At 30.9% G+C, this 18,820-nt stretch overlaps 1 protein-coding gene and 1 long non-coding RNA gene across 51 annotated transcripts in view; one reads left to right on the plus strand and one right to left on the minus strand.

The window, feature by feature from the left end:
- The window catches only part of LOC148308114 (uncharacterized), a 35,962-nt gene extending 24,390 nt beyond the window's left edge, over positions 1-11,572 (minus strand). Inside the window, exons 1-2 of one of the 2 annotated variants that reach the window (XR_015837735.1) lie at positions 11,026-11,572; positions 6,295-6,542 (exon numbers count right to left, since the gene is read on the minus strand). This is a non-coding gene — a long non-coding RNA (uncharacterized LOC148308114). Of the gene's footprint in view, positions 1-6,294; positions 6,543-11,025 lie in introns of those variants that run through there. The other variant, XR_015837734.1, reaches the window with a different exon arrangement.
- Positions 1-18,820, plus strand: part of LOC148308110 (uncharacterized) — a 595,155-nt gene that overhangs the window by 249,760 nt on the left and 326,575 nt on the right. The window lies entirely within an intron of this gene.

Consider the following 18,820-nt stretch of genomic DNA (forward strand, 5'->3'; position numbering starts at 1 on the left):
AACACAAACTATCACTGCTTAAGGCTTATGCAAGACCACTTATCATGACCATACTAAGGCTTCAACTTTTTAAAATATTTATAGACTATGACTACTCGTGAGTGAATTTACTCTTTATGTTTAAAGTTACTATAATTTCGTTAATTCATGAGTGAAAACTCTACGTAAAAACACTCTTTTTATTTTTGGTACTATTATTCCAACCGATTTCAACAAACACTTCATCTTTTTCAGGAATGTATGTATCAGGAATACGGATATGTTTATCCCTAACGAAAACACGGTATTAGTCGAAACCGGTTAGAATAATAGTACCAAGAACAGAAGTGGTTAAAATTAAAATTGATGTGTTTTGAATTTTTTAAAAATGTCCCACAAAGTATTATCAAAAACATTTAAAAATCCTTATTTTGTACTCAATTCAGTTAAACTGTTTTGTGAACTACATTTTCAATTTTGACAACGTTTGTTTAACATCGTATCATTGATCAATACTAAAATATTATTTCGATGTAGGAAATATTGATCATTCAGATTACATACCAAAAAATATATGAACATAAATAAGGAAGTATTTCTAAGGTTAATAAAGGAATGAGTATGAAGGGAATAGATTTTTTTTTGAATAAATAAAACGACGTTTCTCAATTTGTATTTTTATATTTGGTCACAGATTGTCAGAGGTACACAAAAATGATTTATTTTATATGGCTAAAATTTTTATAAATTTAAATAATGTATTTTGTGTAGCTAAATACAAGGTATTTGTCGAAACGTTTGGAATAATAGCACCAAAAATAAAAGCGTTTGAAAACAAAGTTTTCATTTATTCATTTTAAAACATTTTACAACGTATGGAGTATAATTACCTGTATAATTACCATCACAGTTGACTCGTTGCTGAAAGCTTTTAAAGATTTTTTATCAAGGTAATATTAACACCTGTTCTGTGTAATTAAATTTTAATGGAGAGTGTCATGCATTAATATCTTGGGCGAAAACGAGCTAATTGAGTCAAACGTAACTAACTAATTAACTAACCATCACGCCGCTTCCCCGCAGGGGTAGGCAGAGAGAATAGAGCGCCACACCACTCTGTCCTTGCAAACATTCTTCGCCTCTTCCACGTTCGTGCATCTCCTCATACATACCCGCCGATTGTTACGACACCTAACCTGACCAGTTTCAAGTATTTGGCATACCTGATCGTGCCATGTTTTTTTCGGTCTTCCTCTGCTTCCTTTCCCGCTAACATTCGCCTCACAAATTTGTTTTACCGTTCTTTCCTCACTCATTCGTTCTACATGTCCAAACCATCTCAACACACCTTTCTTAATTTTATCGATAATGCTTATCTCAGCTTTGCATTCCTTCCTTATTTCACTATTCGTACATCTATCATACATCGTTTTGTCGCACATTCTTCTGAGAGATCGCATTTCGACTTCATTCAGTCTACTTTCATCCTTCTTTTGCCAACTCCAAACGTAATTTTTGTAATCCATAAATGCCAAAAAAGATTAAGTGACAAATTTGTCCTTCCTATAAAATATTTAGAAACCCCAAGTACTTTAACCCTTTGGACACGTAAATCGACTTAAGTCGCCCGAATTTTTTTCTCCTTTGGACGCATAAATCGACTATAGTCCATGGCTTGTAACAGCCATGGTTTTTACAGGTTTTTAAGTCATGGCTATAACAAGGAATTTTATAGAATACTTTATTTTTTATAGATAATTTGCACGTTTCAATTCAATTTTTATTTCTTGCTTAACGCGTTCAAAGGGTTAATATGAATTATTTCCAAAGATATTTGGTACAACCAAGAAACGTCAAAGAAATTACAAAAAATAGGATGTAATAAAGTATTTGTGAATCAATAAATAGTTGATATGTATTGCGTCATTTTACGAGCAGGTTCTGTGGGACGAATTACGTGGTAGGAAATCCGTTTTTGTAAATATGTACCAGGATAATATAAAAATAGAAGAGTTAAACTATGCGGGCGTTACAAACTAATGAAACATAGTATAACATATCTCTAAGTGATGAAAGGGTATATTTCTCCACAATTGGTCTCTGAAAATGTCGGTCGATGATTGTGATCAGATCTCTTGACTATGATAACTCCGTTCATGGTGACGATTCGCGCTCTACAAGAAGTTTTGGTCTTTGGGAAGAAAGAACATTTCCACGTTACCTTGTCATTCATACATCCGGATTCATAATAAATATGCCTATTAGCAACAAGCTTCAGTTTTCCTTTCTGAGAACGTGTGTAAAATACTGGAATCAGAAGAAAAGCATACGTAATGAGTCATTGAAAAATAAGTATTAATTTACTGTATGTCATATAGAGAAATATGAATGCTAAATAAAAATAAGCGAGAATATAGAAAGCACTTCATCAATCACAAAAATGCAAAATTGGAAATCTCCGTGAAAGGAGTTACCGAGACATTAAAAAAACTATTAAAAAGTCTAATTTTTATGTAAAAAAATAAAAGCCCTACATATGTTCAATAGCAACTTAACTTGCTTTAAACCCGGGCAACATTTGACGTAATAAAAATACGTTTTCTTCGAAATAAATACATGGTTTTGAAAAGAAAAGAGTTCTTGAAAGGTAAGGAGTTCTTGAATATATGTATATATATATATATATATATATATATATATATATATATATATATATATATATATATATATATATATATATATATATATATATATATATATATATAATATAATATATATATATATATATATATATATATATATATATATATATATATATATATATATATATATATATATATATATACATATATAAATATATATATATATATATATATATATATATATATATATATATATATATATATATATATATATATATATATATATATATATGTATATATATGTATATATATTCATATTTATTTATAATGATTAAGGAAACACTTGTTTTTATACCACTTGACTTTATTAATGACTATTAGTTCGGAAGCTAAACTTTCATCGTCAGGTCTGGATAGTAACTAAAATATAAAATAAAAAAAATGTTCCATAAAGTGGTAAAAAAAAAGTGTTTCTTTAATCATTTTAACATGTCTTACCACAAAGTAAATGCCGAAACAATAAATAAATAAATAAATAAATAAATAAATATATATATATATATATATATATATATATATATATATATATATATATATATATATATATATATATATATATATATATATATATATATATATATATATATATATATATATATATATATGTTTTAAATGCATATTTCATTATATTACATCATATTACATTAAAAAACAAAACTCCAGTGTATGTTCTAAAAAATTTGGCGTGAAATGACGTGCGGCTTTTAGCGTTGCCGAACACTGAATGAGATCTGTTGTTGCCTAACTCAGTTTATGGTGATTTAGCGACATTTATTAATCGCATTTACTACTGTGAGATGAGGTCCATTATATAAATTTTATGTTGGCATCAGTTACTTTATTGGAAAAATGGAATAAAAGCCAGAGTAGTTATCACAGATTTTTTATTGATAACAAAAAAAGCACCGAAGCATCAAATATATGACATAAAAATGTTACTTTTTTGTGTAAAATATAATAAATAAATGCATACATTTAAAATTAATTATAATAAATAAAGCAGTTTTGTATAAAACTTCTCTTTACGCAGAAAATTTAGTATTAAATAGATGGTTCAGAAAAGTGGTATTGTACGCATTAAAAAAAACATGTTATCACCATACACGAATATATACATGTTAATGAAACAATAACAATTCAATCCAGGTTTCGGACCTCGCATACAAATGGAAAGTCTCTGCTTAATTAAAGCTTTCCTCATCCCTCCATAGAAGGCTATTGTGAACTCGCGCATACTGTGTTACGAGTTTGATGAAAATATCTAGAAGTTTCAAAAACTCAATACTGGCTGGAACACTCTAGATGGGTGAAAAGCCGCTAAAAAGAAGAAGAAGAAGATCTAGAAGTTTCAAGAATTTGAGTAGTGTGGTTATAAATTATGGGTAGAATTGGTGAACTTTACATTAAAGTGACCACTTTACCAGTCTATGACGGGTCATAAGCCCTGTAAATACCCAGACTTCTATATTTTTCCTCATCTTTGTTGAAATGCCGAAAATGTAAAAATAGCTGCTAAGTCGACAAACCTATATTTTTCAACAATCATTTGAACAGACTAAAACGATGTGAAAAAATAATCTAGTCAAATAACAAGCTGCATTAAAATTTTAAAATCATATTTTCAGGTATTTACCAGTATGGAAAAAAAATCTGGTTAGGATCTTGCATGAGTCCAAATAATAAAGAAAGGGTCTCTGCTAAATAAAAGCTTTCCAAATCCAACCACAGATGGAACCAGTGAACTCACATGTACAGAGTAATGAGATTAATGATATAAGTATGAATGAGTTCTAAAATTTTTAGTATTGTGGTTGTCAATCATGGGTGGAATGGCGAATGCTGCATGTGTGTAAAGTGAACACTTAACCAGCCTATGACAGGTAACATGTCCTCGAATTACCCAGACTTCCATATTCTTCTTCATTTATGTTTAGATGTCAAAAATGTAGAAACGGAATGTATTTTAATAACCGACCAAAACATTTATTATAATTTATATTTGAAGCACTAACTTTGTGATTTTCCATTTTATAATTAAAATGTAACATTGTTTTAAAATCACTATAAATATATTATTATAACTTAATTATAATGTCTACCGGTTTCGAAGCTAACCGCTTCTTTATCAAGACTGATTAATACTTATTAATATAAGTATTAATCAGTCTTGATAAAGAAGCGGTTAGCTTCGAAACCGGTAGACATTATAATTGAGATATAATAATAGTGATTTTAAAACAAAGTAACATTTTAATTATAAAACTTTTATTGTCAACCATTTCCTAGCTATCTTCAGCTGTCTTATCTTTCAGTCTGCCGATGGTCTTCGGATGTGAATGATTGTCATTTGTTACATATACACGGGAACCGATAGTAAAGAGTCTAGCGCGACACTTTGACTTTTGGGTTTGGGTACACTGCCATAATTTTTTGCTACGGGACATCTTCTCAAAATTGTACGTTTGACCGTTGTAAACAAGCTGCGGATTACCCCTGATACTCAGTATAAATTCAAGAGGTTTGTTGCTGTCAACCTTCTTCGGTAAGTGGTCTTCAATTTTGAAAAAGTTTTCATCTGCCAAAAACTGGGGGTCAATGTCGCTCCCCATGTCACAAGAATCGTGATCATAATCAATTAGTAGTGCGGTATATTCATCTGAAATATATTTAAAAAATAGTCATATTTATAATGTAATAACTGGCATATAATATTCAGTGACTTTTAAGTAAGATAATAAAAAATCTGGTGGTAGATCAAAAAATTTAAAATTAAAATCTAGTAACACAAGAAAATTGGTAGCCATAATGAAACATTCTCAAGAAATTTTAGTAAAATGATAGTGTAGTAAAAAAAAACATAATTCCCATATAATCTATTCATAGAAATAACTAATAAAATATACCACTGCTACCATCACGCCGTTTCCCTTGCAGGAGTAGTCAGAGAGGGTGGAACGCCACACTATTTTGTCCCGACATACACTCCTAGCTCTCTTCAAATCCATATATCTAATCATACATGCTCCAGTAGACTTTTGACAACACCAGATTTTAGATTTTGATTGATCTGGTCGTGCCAAGACTTTTTTGGCTGTTTAAGTTCTTTTCTCCCATTCACTCTTTACTTTACATACTTTCTTAGTCATTCTCTCGTTTTCCGTTTGCTCTTCATGTCCATACCACCTAAATGAAGTTTTCAATCATCATTTTTACATTTTACATTTTTTTCAAAAAAAACATGTGATCTTAATTTTTTTATTAGTAAAATGTGTCGGGTTGTGGTCCCGTGGTTAGTGTCGCCGACTCTTAAGTCAGAGTTTTTCGGTTCGAACCCATTCTACCAGAATTTGATACCTATTTCTAATAATGAGCCGCTTAGGCTCACAGAAGTATGAAATTGAAATATTTGTGTAAATAATAAAAACAAAAATATTTATCTTTTTTTACAAAAACAAAAAAAAAACAACTATTTGATTATATCGGCAAGGCATAAGAAAATCACAAGTTGTTAGATTTTTTTATTTCATACAACAGTAAAACAGACATAAATAATGCAATTGATTTAATTTGGTATATTTTTATTAAAAACTATTAATTATAATAACATTTCATCATTTGTAATGGTCTCAATCAGACTTTCGATTTGGTAATGTCTTCTTATTCTCTTGGAATCTGGAGCGTGTTCATGCTTCCCTGTTTGGGACACGAGTCTACCATTTTTTGTGACACAACGAGCCTTGCAAGACCTGTCACAGCACGACCAATAGACTGTTAAGACTCTTCGCTTAGTCGCTCGGTAAACATAACCACAAATCACTAAACTAGGAGCGCCTCGTTGAGTTTTAATGTATGATAATTTACCTGGAAGAAGAATAATACAGTAAAATATATTTTTAATGAAACCAAAAATCCAATACTTAACACACTAAGAATGGGTGTTTTTGAACGCCTGTGGAGCGCTGGTAACAGGATTCGATATTAATGTACATATAGATAAGATCTAAACAAAGAGATTGGTTCATAATATTCATATAAAAACATTAAATGATTCCTTCTTTTCTGCATTTAAAATGAAGCCGGCCAGGAAGTAAAAATACCCTTCCCGCCCTTAAGCATCAATCGACCAAACGGTTAGAAATACCTTTCCCGTCTTTAGTGTGTTAATATTGTGTACAAGTTAAGGGATTTTAACATAAATGAAAATTGAATTTCTCCATATAAAACAAAAAAAAATGTTTTAAAAATTAAGTACTTTAACACTCTCCTTATCATTCATGATTCACTTTGTGTAATACCACATAAAAACACTGCTTAAAAACTACCTACATAACCAATAACTATTTACTTAATAACTATTTACAATAATTATTTAATAACCACTATCATTCAGAGAATAATAATAAAGTAGTATTTTTGTTTTATATAAATAGGAGACCGTAGCAATTTCTATTAAGTCTACATTTGATCTGATGATGAATGGTTATTCTTAAAATGGTAGTCATGAAATGAATGATGAATGATAAGGAGTGTTATATTACCTTACCACAAAGTTGACAATGCTTTTAATATACAAAATATATTAAGTATTTTCATTGTAGTATTTCTCATTGCTGTTTTATATGTCATTTCAATTTTCAATTTCAATTTCAATTTATTTATTTATGATTAACATACACATTTTAAACTTAAATTCAAATTGTATACATTAACAAAAATAGAAAATAAGCAAGAATACTATTGCTAAAGATGTAGAAGAATCCCGCTTCGGAAAACTCCTTCAGACACATGGAACAGATCAATATCCAATGAGATATTGTTCAACATAGCGGTAGCTCTTCCTACAGGCATAACCATCGGCAAGTTGGTCCTGTGTATAGGAATGTGAAACAATCTATGTCGACGCTGTCTTAGGTAACTATCGGGAACATACAGACCAATGTTCCGGATAATTTCAGGATTATCGATCATACCGCGCAACATGTACCTTGTAAGTCAAACTGGTTTCGTGTCTTACTATGCGTGTGGATGTCGTCAGAAAAAATAAGTGAAAAGTGATTAATAAACCAGTTCACTCACAATCTGTTAAGTGGGAATTTCAGAGGGTGAAATAAAACAATTTATAATGGGTATTAAAAAAATATTTATATGGGTACAGTTACAAAGTACTTACGTATGTTTATAAATACTTGGAATAAAATACCTATAATATAATAAACAAAACACATTATAATACCAGCAATTCCTAACTAGCCTGTATATAATTTCATCTTCTTCACTAGCCTTCTGTCCTCAACTGCTGGATATAGGCCTCTATCTTCTTCCATTCTCTTCGATCGGTTACTGTTTGCAGCCAGTTTCTATGTCGTCAGACCACCTTTTTTGAGGTCTTTTGATGCCGTTTTTTTTTTCAAAGTAAGTATTTTATAGAAATAAAATATGATTTGTTTGGGAGTCATTTATATAATATATACGACTGCTGAAATTTTGTGTGCATCAGTTTTGAGGGAGAATAAAAGACAAATATTAATATAAGTGTCTTTATATTTATTTATTAAACTAATTGAAAAGAATAAATGTACATTGCCTGGCTTTTTGCTAAGAAGAAATATCTTCCAACTAACCAAAAACAGACTAATAATATAGGTCAACGTTTGTACCTTAAACAGCTGTTTGAAATTTAGTGGGGAGATACTGCTTGTACATAAGTAAAAGAATATGTAATATAATGATATTATTTTTTTGACACAAGATGAAGAAGAATATGGAAGTCTGGGCTGATTTAAGTGATCGCTTTACAAACTTTTCTAAAGTGATCGGTGACGGTCGTCAGCCCCGTAAATGCCCAGACTTCCAAATTCTTCTTCATCTTTGATGAGATGTCAAAAAATAATATGAAAAATAACTCCTATAAGTAATTGCATTATTCAAACATGACATAAATTCAAATACAAAATATATGAAAGAAATATTAATACAAAAAAAGATCTCACAAAGGCATGGCCTGTGTGTGGGTAAACAATATAATTTAGGTCATAGTAAAGGACACTGGCAAGAATACAATAGATATTATAAGAAGAACTAGAATAAAAGTGCTAAATATAAAATACAAAAAATACAACATACTTGACTATCAGAAAAAAAAATTAAATAAAAAATTAAATAAAAATTAAATTAAAAACATAAAGATGATAAAGTAAAAAGTTTTAATTTTTATTTTATTTTACCAGTGACTGGGTTTCCTCATTACCGACATCAACAGCCTGATCTGATGTCTGATGACACCAGTCTGACGATATTGGTACTGACAAAATCCGGTCACTGGTCAAATAATATAAAAGTGGAAAAATCTATATACTTAGTTGTAGCAGAAAAGGAGTAACTAAAGAATGACAATCATGTTAAGGAATGGAAAGTGTTCTCTAATGAGAAGAGCAGAGAAGCAGTTAGAAGTTAAAATAGGTTTATTGTAAGATAATGAATGATGGTTGAGTAGTATGCAGGTCACCATAAAAATTGACCATTTATGTATGCCCTTTACCCTTTATACAAGTTCTAAGTACGTATTTGAACTAACATACTCCTACCCTTCCATCGATTATTACATTTATCGCTGGAAAGTCTATTTTGGAACTTAACAGATTGAACATTTTTCCTTAAATTATAATTTTCTCAAAGTAAGTAAGCTATTTTCTTGATAACTGACGGTATTAGGATAAATGAACCTGTATATGGCACTATTTACAGGAGTAAAATAGTAGATTGCCTAAATATTTTTAATTCTAAACCAGCGCACTATAACATCAATGCCCAAAATCAGCTTATTTTTATAATTTTTATTTGAAGCACAAACTAATTAATACTAGTTTTAATCAGTCTTGAAAAAGAAGCGGTTAGCTTCGAAACCGGTAGACATTATAATTAAGTTATAATAAAATATTTATAGTGATTTTAAAACAAAGTTACATTTTAATTATACAGCTTGTTTTTGTTCTAGAAACAGGCAGATCGGGTGCCAGCAATAAGATAATTCTCAAACCCGTCACCTGTTTACATAAATATTTCTTGACGAAACCCCATTGAAATATATTAAGATACAATACTATATTTCGAATAATAAAATATGTAAAAGATCAACTTTTTATTTTCTATAATTGATACTGAGTGCTTAACACATTGTATGTTAGACGCTTAAAAGCGTCTTTTACATACTGTTGGTAGAAAGCGGGAGATGCTTTTAAGAATTCTATCTGCTTACTTTTTGTAGAGCACGAGAGACGCCAAAAAAACATTGTACAGATGGGAATTAGGTTTGCGGTTGCTTGTGATTAGTATACCGAGGGTCGGCGACAGAATTTTGGAGTATAATTAGGATCGGGGTTGATGAAAAAACTGCCTGACAACAATGTGTTAATATTATCTGAAAATTACACATTCAACTTCAAAGGAATGTAAATTTCAAGTCAAGCATTAACAACAACAATGCAATGCCATAATGTGTTTGACGTTATTAATATTTTAATACTTGCATTCTTGGCAATAAGAATGTGTGTTATCATGAGGCTAAATACAGGCTAAGCAAAATCCTAATAGCAAAAAAAAATATCATAATGCACCTATGGTGCCTATATCGCTCACTCCTTTCAACAACATCATGTATCAAAAAACTTGATTTATCAGGAGATCGTTTTTGAAGTTTAAAAATATAGTGTAATGTGTTCAAAATAAATATCAGACCACTAATGATGTTTTTACTGTGCAACAGATCTCTTAAAGTAAAACCTGAATGTTTTTTCTCCATTTGAAAAATATTAAGTATATTTAAAAAAAATATTAAACAAAACCTTTTCTTCAAAATACAAAAACAACATTTTTTGCCCTGTAGCGAGTAAATATTTAGTTAATCATATGCCGCTTTTGCTGGGATATAGTAAATTGTCTGGGCATTCCGAAAACATGCACAACTGAAAATTGACGATTTTTGATATATGGCGTTGTTGAAAGGAGTAAGCGATATGTGGAATTAAAAAAAATGATAAAGAATATTTTTCATATTTGTAATTCTCTCCAAAGCTGTTTATAAAAAAGTGTTAGATTTTGAAATATAATTATTCAGATAATTTCAGATAAGGGTATGACATAGAAAAGAAGGAAGGTATGTAGAGTTGTACAAGTCGTAGTTATATTCTACACTATCATGAAAAAAAAACTTTTTTTATGCCTTTGATCATTTGAGTGATTTTGGCAAGTTTCACAATATGACGAAATTCAATATTTACCAACAATAAATATAGTAATCACAAGTAACGACATAAACACATCACAAACATCACGGTTATTCACTTACCAATTTATGACACATGTAAAATTACGTATGTATGTTGCAAAAAGGTTAATCATGGTATAACCGAGATCTGTATAACTCACTAAACACTTAAATGATTTTTATAATACTGTTTGAAACACTTTTTTAAAACGTTGTTATGTAAAATGATATATTCATAAATTTAAATTTGTAGGTTATCTCACAAAAACAAATCAAACAACGAGTATAATATTAGATTGTATTAACAAGGATACATGAAAATTAATACAAGCAACAAATTGATGAACATTCATACTATTTACTTGCACCGATTACTGGCAGTGACACTAAATTTAAAATAAAAATCACAAATATTTTGATGCAACATTCACTTATGTACGGTTCACGATTCAGTGGTAAAATTACAATTTTAGGCAATTTAACGAGCGAAAATCGCGAACTAGGAAAATAAATTACTTTGAAAATATTTCATGCCACATAAGTTACATTATGAGACAACACTCGTTATAAACATAAAAGTTTATTTAAACAGTTCATGTGACATATCAAAATTATGACAGACCGACGCCATCACTGCACCATAGACAATTTAGAATTGTGATCAAGATTAGTGTAACTGATACTGATAAACAATAAGGTATCTATTTACCGACACGACTTTTTATCGACATTTTGCATGTTTTGTTTTTTATTCTCTCTAAATTTTTTGAACTGACGAAACAACTGAGAAAATATGGTTGTCTTGGATAACTCGATACAAGTTCAAGACAACATTCATCTGCAGAATGCGGATACGCCTCTGCTGTTGCAGTTCTCACTTGTTTAGAATACATGTCAGGAATACTGCCATGTGGGAATGTCGTCTTGAAGAAGAGGACCTGGATTACATGTTTTTTTGGGTGCCCGTAAAATGACAGCTATTTTAAGAAGAGGACCTGGATTACATGTTTTTTTGGGTGCCCGTTAAATGACGGCTATTTTAACTTCCTTTCAGACTTCTCCAGCATTATCATTGCAGTTCCCACTTATATCTCAACCTTATTAACCTCCCCTAACAAACCGGTTTATTTAATAATTTGTCAATTCCTTATGATAATTGTATAAATTGGTTAAAGTGTATGATAAACGTAAAATTACTCAATAATCAAACTTGTATTTCTTATGAAACTAACCCCACTAACTGGAATACTTACATTTTAAATTCAAATGTAAAAAGCGTAAATAAAAAATAGCTCAACACTGGTTACAATCCAATACAAATCTACAAACATAATACAAAACAATTTTTTATTTTATTTATTTATTTATTTTTCATAATACATAGATACATTGAAATATACATATTCATTTCATATATACATTTATTTCACGTATTTTTTTTTCATTATACATAGATACATTCAAAGATACATATTCATTTCAAATATACATTTATTATATGTAACACGGCTCTTTAGGCATGGCCTCTGTTGAGCCGAATACTAACATGTTAATACAATTTTTATATTATTTTTTTTATTTTTTAATAATATCTTTTATTATTTTTAGATTATAAACATAGCAAACAGGAGATACAAAAATAATTTACAGTTTAAAGGTTTTTCAATAAGATACTTACACCTGGAAGTTAATTAATTCACTTTCTACCTTGTCCCTTCCAATGCTAAGCAACCATCGACGGACACTGTTATTAAAGACCTGATCACTTCTGAAAATCTTAATGGTAACAATAGATCAGTGTTGCTAGAATACTCTAGAAGGTGAAAAAGCCAAAAAGAAGAAGAAGAAGAACATTCGAAAAAAACTTTTGGTGATGTATATGGTATATAATATCCTACAGGAGCATTGAAGTCATGATGAGGCTATAAAATGACAGTATTGAGCCCATTCCGTACGCTTCTATATCCTGGAATGCCGCTTTGATCATTGCTCTACGCCTGTAAAATATAAAATGTATCAAGTCTAATGTACACAGTTGTATGCCAATGAATCATGGTTTAAATTCAAACATAGAAACGCATGAGATTTAAATAAAAAGCATGTAACAATAATGGAAACTAGACCCCTATGACGTTACGCGGACACTAGCGTGAGTGGTATGTTAGCTTCACCACACATACTTTTTACAGTGGAATGGGTTTATAAAACATAATGTGGCAGACTTCTCTGGGAGAACTTGATTAAGAGCGTGAATATTTTTCTACATCTGCAGTCTTGCGATTGACGAGTTTTTCCACATCATTTCTCCGGAATTTTCGTGCTAAAGCTGTTTTATTCCTAAAAACCATGTCTAAAAATATGACATAGGATTAATTTGTGCACTGATGGGTGTTAACACGCTAAATAAAGTACATGTTTGTGTGTTTGGTTTATCAAATCACTTAAATATCGAGGAATGTATACGTATGTCACACACTTCTGGATATTTATTTTTGAAAAATTTGAAATAAATATTTTGAATAACTTGTACAAATTTCAAAAACTTACATACTTTCTAGTAACCGTTTTCTTCCTTTCCCGTAATATAATATTGTAGACAATTTCGAGGTACCTACCCCAGGAGAGCTAATATTTATCATCATAATTTAGTCTATGAATATGAGTATTTGATGGCGTCTTATGTCAGTGAGATTGTCATTTATTTATTTTGTATTTTTTCATTTTTTGGATAGTCGTGTTCGTTAGATATTATTTTCAATAATTCGTCTTTTTTACTTCGGAAAGTTATATAAACATCAGTGATTTGTTTGCATCAAATATATAAATTGTTGTGTAAACTTGTTCTAACCCAACTTTTCATTTCATAATTTGTAATTTTGATAACCCTATGTTTACATCGATTTTAATGTTAGGTAGTGCCAAAATAGCTGTAATATCCATTTTTGGATGAATTATTTTGTAATAATCACAATTTTTCCGCATAATAAAATACGAAAATATCAGTGCAGTGTTCCATAAAAATATTTCGTCCTGTTATTGTGATCCATGCTATTATGTGTTTATTGTATCAAGTAACATTAAGTGATATATATTGGTGATAATTATGCCAAAATAGTACACTGAAGCCATGATTTATTCAACGAGGTGAGCCACATCTTTTTACCTTATTTTTTTTACTTCATCCTTACGAATAACAACGTTAACCTAAAATTCAACTGTAAGTGTATTATTTCCGAATCCTCGAATGAAATGTACATTGTTTCATACTTTTAAAAGGCAAATCATATTCTACCACTATCAGTGCTATTGCCAAAGAATTCGATTCCATTCAATTCAATTCAATTTATTCAATAATTAATATATACATTACAAACAAACATTTAAGGCGTATACATTAAAAAAACAAATTAAAAATTACACAAGAAGACTCTTGTTAAATGTGTAGAAGAATCTCGCTTCGGAAAACTCCTTCAGACACATGGAACAGATCAATATCTAATGTGATATTGTTCAACATAGCGGTAGCTCTTCCTACAGGCATAACCATCGGCAGGTTGGTCCTGTGTTTAGGAATGTGAAACAATCTATGCCGACGCTGTCTTAGGTAACTATCGGGAACATACAGACCAATGCTCTGGATAATTTCAGGATTATCGATCATACCGCGCAACAATCGATAAAAATGCGTAATCAAATACACATTCCTTCTAGTCTCTAAACTATTGTAGCCAAGCATACCCTGGAGAAACTGGGTCGGGTAGAGCCAAGGATAATAGCCGTACTCTCTCATGTAGAGATACCTCAAAAACTTCTTTTGGACTTTCTCTACCATAAGAGAGTACTTAAGCTCGTGTGGCCCCCAAATCATCGAGCCACTCTCGAGTCTAGAAGCGCCGTCTATTATGAAGTATCTACAAATCTTTATTTTATACCTCCTAAGATACATGAAATATACAGTGAAACCTCTCATAACGAGCATAATTCGTTCTGGAATCTTACTCACTAAGGGAAACATATTTTGTTTTGAGTGGCGTGGAATTCCCGGCTCGCATGTGAATGTCGTGAAAAAGGGACTTGCACTTTCTTTCGCTCGTTAACCTTTTAAACGCGTTAATTTTGTTCCTAAGAGACGCTCGTGCGCGGCTGTATTTCGCCGTTTTTTAAATGATTACTTTTATCATGTATTTAGTTATGAAACGATTTATTTTCCTAAACAAAAACGTTCAATGGGATTCATTGTGCCTTTTTGGTACTCTATAATACACGTGTGTAACATTATTCTTGAAATATATCGTAATATAAACAAATTAGATCGTAACATAAATAAATCAAAGCACGCATCGTGTGTCACTCTTACCCACTGGCGATGCGTAGCGTCGAGAGTGAGACAGATATAGGGCATGATTATGGCGCGGACTAATTACCGACCGCAAGAAAAATCAGTGATCTGTTGTTTTATTTATCCTTGTGATGTTACAAATTATTAGTCAGATATTTCAACAGATGTCATAAGGCCGAGGATTGACATATTATTTTATCCAAAGTTCCACACCATGAAAAAATCCCTCCAAGTTGAACTGAGGTTCGAAACTTGGAGCAAAGTGAAAACACAAACGCTTATGTCAGCCGCGTATGGGGCATGCTTTGTTAAAACACATACGGTTATGCGAGCCGCGTGGATCCGGTTAAGGGAGCAAATTTTTCAATTTTTTTTGCTCCTTATGCGAATTGCTCGTTGTAAAAAGTGCTCTTTATGATAGGTTCCACTGTAGTTGTATACCTAAATTATTTATCGGATTCAACAACATTAAATTGTTAAACTCATGCCTCTAGCGAGATAGCGAGTGTTTTTGCCTAGAATTATCACTCATGAATTACATGAAATTATAATAACTTTAAATAATAATAATAATAATAATAAAACCCTTACCGCACCCCAATGGTGCATAGGGCACTGCTTCATATAAACGCAGTGTTATCTCGATCGATTACACAAGAAGGAAAGGTGATCAGCCCTGCACTTCAGGTACCAGTCCAGTGTAATATTGAATAAATATTAGAGTGAAAAAATCACTTGTATTTATTAAACCCCCCTGGGAATCGAACCCGGGACCTCCAGAACGGTAGCCGGTTTAATTTCATAAAGTTTATAAAATGTACCGCAAAGTATCTGCGAAAAACATTCAAGAAATCTGACTTAAGAGTCCGCGACACTAACCACGGGACCACAACCCGACACATAACAAGCGACAATTCCGCATAATGAGTTACAGAAAAAGGGCTAGTCCCTTTTTGCAACATTAAAAACAAAAAATGTTTCGCTTATCGAGTAAGATTCTGAAACAAATTATGCTCGTTATGAGGGGTTCCACTGTACATCAAATGCATATTTACATATATCGCTCACTCCTTTCAACGTCATATATCAAAAAACTTGATTTTTCAGGATCATTTTTAAAGTTTAAAAATATAATAAAATGTATTAAAAATAAATATAGAGCCACTTATTGAACTTTTTACTGTGCAACAGATCTTAAATGAGTATATCCACTTACGAGTAGGCATAGGCTGTTAAACTTAAAAAGTTAAAGCCTATGTAGGTTCACGATAAGCGGTGTTGCATAAATCTTAGCTAGATTTAAGAGTCACTTGGATATTAAGTAAATAAATTATAACGTAAAATTGTTGCTTACAAAAATCAAACCTTTAAATATATGATCATAGTGCTGCAAACAATTGTACGCTACAAACATGATTTTAATTAGATGTACAAATGTGTTAAATGTAGCTTGTGGACTACCTCTACGAATGAAAAGAGAGCAGGTGAATGCAATGAGATGCTGCGACCTTAACACATTTCAAATATCTTTAATATATCCTACAGCATTGTTCCGCAAAGTGTGTGCTGCGGAAAAAAGTCTAGTTTTGTGAAAATAACACAATAGCTCCAAATTTTGATTGCCTGTGCTCAGTTAAGTAGGCTCACATTTCGCATTAAACATAATGTGTTAAATATGTTACCATAATATGGTAAATATGGACCTCTGATTTTTTTTTATTTGGTAGGTGTACCTTGAATAGAAAAATGAGGGTAGGATAGAAAGATTGAATAGAAAGGCTAATATGAAATACGGTAAACTCGTGCACGCATGCCTTGCATTTAAAATTTGTATAGGTCTGTAAAACAATAAGCACTGCCGGGTTATCCTGAATACCCTGCAGCATAAATACAAATTTTACAACTCTAGTGTATTTTTATGTAAAAATGTATGTAGCGTCCTCTCGTTTAAAATGTAGAACTACATCACAAAGCTATACACTAACTGTATGGAGTTGTCACTCGTTAGATTAAAAATTTTCAAACAAGTTTGTCATCTAAAAAACTCACTTGTTTACTACATTTCAAGGACTTTTTATATTAGTTTTTTTTAAGTGAATAACTGGCAAAGCCTCTCCTTTTTAAGGCTTGTCTGCAGGTAGGATAGAAAGGATAGGGAAGGTAAATGTGAAAAATACATCACAAACACTCGGACCAATTAAATGTAAATCTTTCTTGAATTTATTTTGCACTTGGCGGGAATCAAACCCGCAACGCTAGTTTAGCAGTCGAACGTCTACCCAACTACGCTATGGTGCCTGCCTGATAACTATGTCTGTTGTTGTTATGGTAAAAAGTGTTATAATATTGCGGAAGGGGTTGGAACATATAAATAATATAATCGAGTGGTTTGAGAATTTAATGCACTGACAGCGTTCAAGCAACTTGAAGATAAATACTTTTTTACAGGGACAGTGAAATTTTCTGCATATGCTATGTTAATAAACTTACAAACAATGTAATATTTATTATGTAAATTTAGATTTTTTAATCTAAAAAAAATCCTATTTTCATGTGGGATGGAAAAGATATGGTTATATAAATAATATTGTATTACATGTTATAAAAGGCTTGATAAAAACATGACCATTTTTAAACCTGTGTTATAGTAATGCTATTTTCTGGCTCATTGTGTCGTTAGCTATTTCTGTCTTTTGTACCACATTTTAATGTCCATTATCGGACAAATAATATAATTATCTAGAAATATGCTATCAGCCACATGTTTAGTCTTTGAGCACACTTTCTTGTTTGAACTATACTCTATTCAATGATACTTGGTAAATTTCTAACCATATGATAACTCTTAAATTATATCCTCGGTCAAGATTATAATTTTGTAACCATAATAAAGCATTGTAGGAATTAATAAACTCACATTGTATACTTCTCTGAAAATTCTCACTACTTACCCCTAATATGAAGTCATAAAGGGACATTGCATTTGTAAGCAATTATTGGTCACTATGAAGTCATAAAAGGCCATTGCATCTCTAAACAATAACTTGATCACATCAGTGACATTAAAGATACATATAAAATATTTATTTGTATGATTGTCTGTGGTGCGCTTTATTTACATAAGAATATGCTATTTTATGTTTTACTTTAAGTTTTTTTCAAATAAGCTTTATTTTATCTGATACTGTAACAGCCAAAATCTCACCGGTTACACTGTCTGCCTGGCTACAGAGAATAGGGTATAATTGATATTTTATTTACTGTTTTATTCTTGCAATTTTATACAAATTAGAATTGCACCTTTTATTGTGATTTCCTTTTATTATTTTTCAATAAAGTTTCATGTGTCATATTTGTTTTCACTTGAATTATCTTTTTTTATGAAAATAAATCTTTACATAACCTACAGTGGTCTTTTATTTATTGTAACAATTAGTAACCCTCATGCTTTTAACCTTTATTTGGGTGTGCAACTGAAACCAACGCTGAATTTGTTAATAAACCCACTTTTATTATTCTTCTGATTTGCACATTGGT

This window comes from Brachycentrus maculatus, unplaced genomic scaffold (genome assembly GCF_059751285.1).
Source record: "Brachycentrus maculatus isolate JH-2025_06_01 unplaced genomic scaffold, ASM5975128v1 h1tg000176l, whole genome shotgun sequence".
NCBI classification, from domain to species: Eukaryota; Metazoa; Arthropoda; class Insecta; order Trichoptera; family Brachycentridae; genus Brachycentrus; species Brachycentrus maculatus.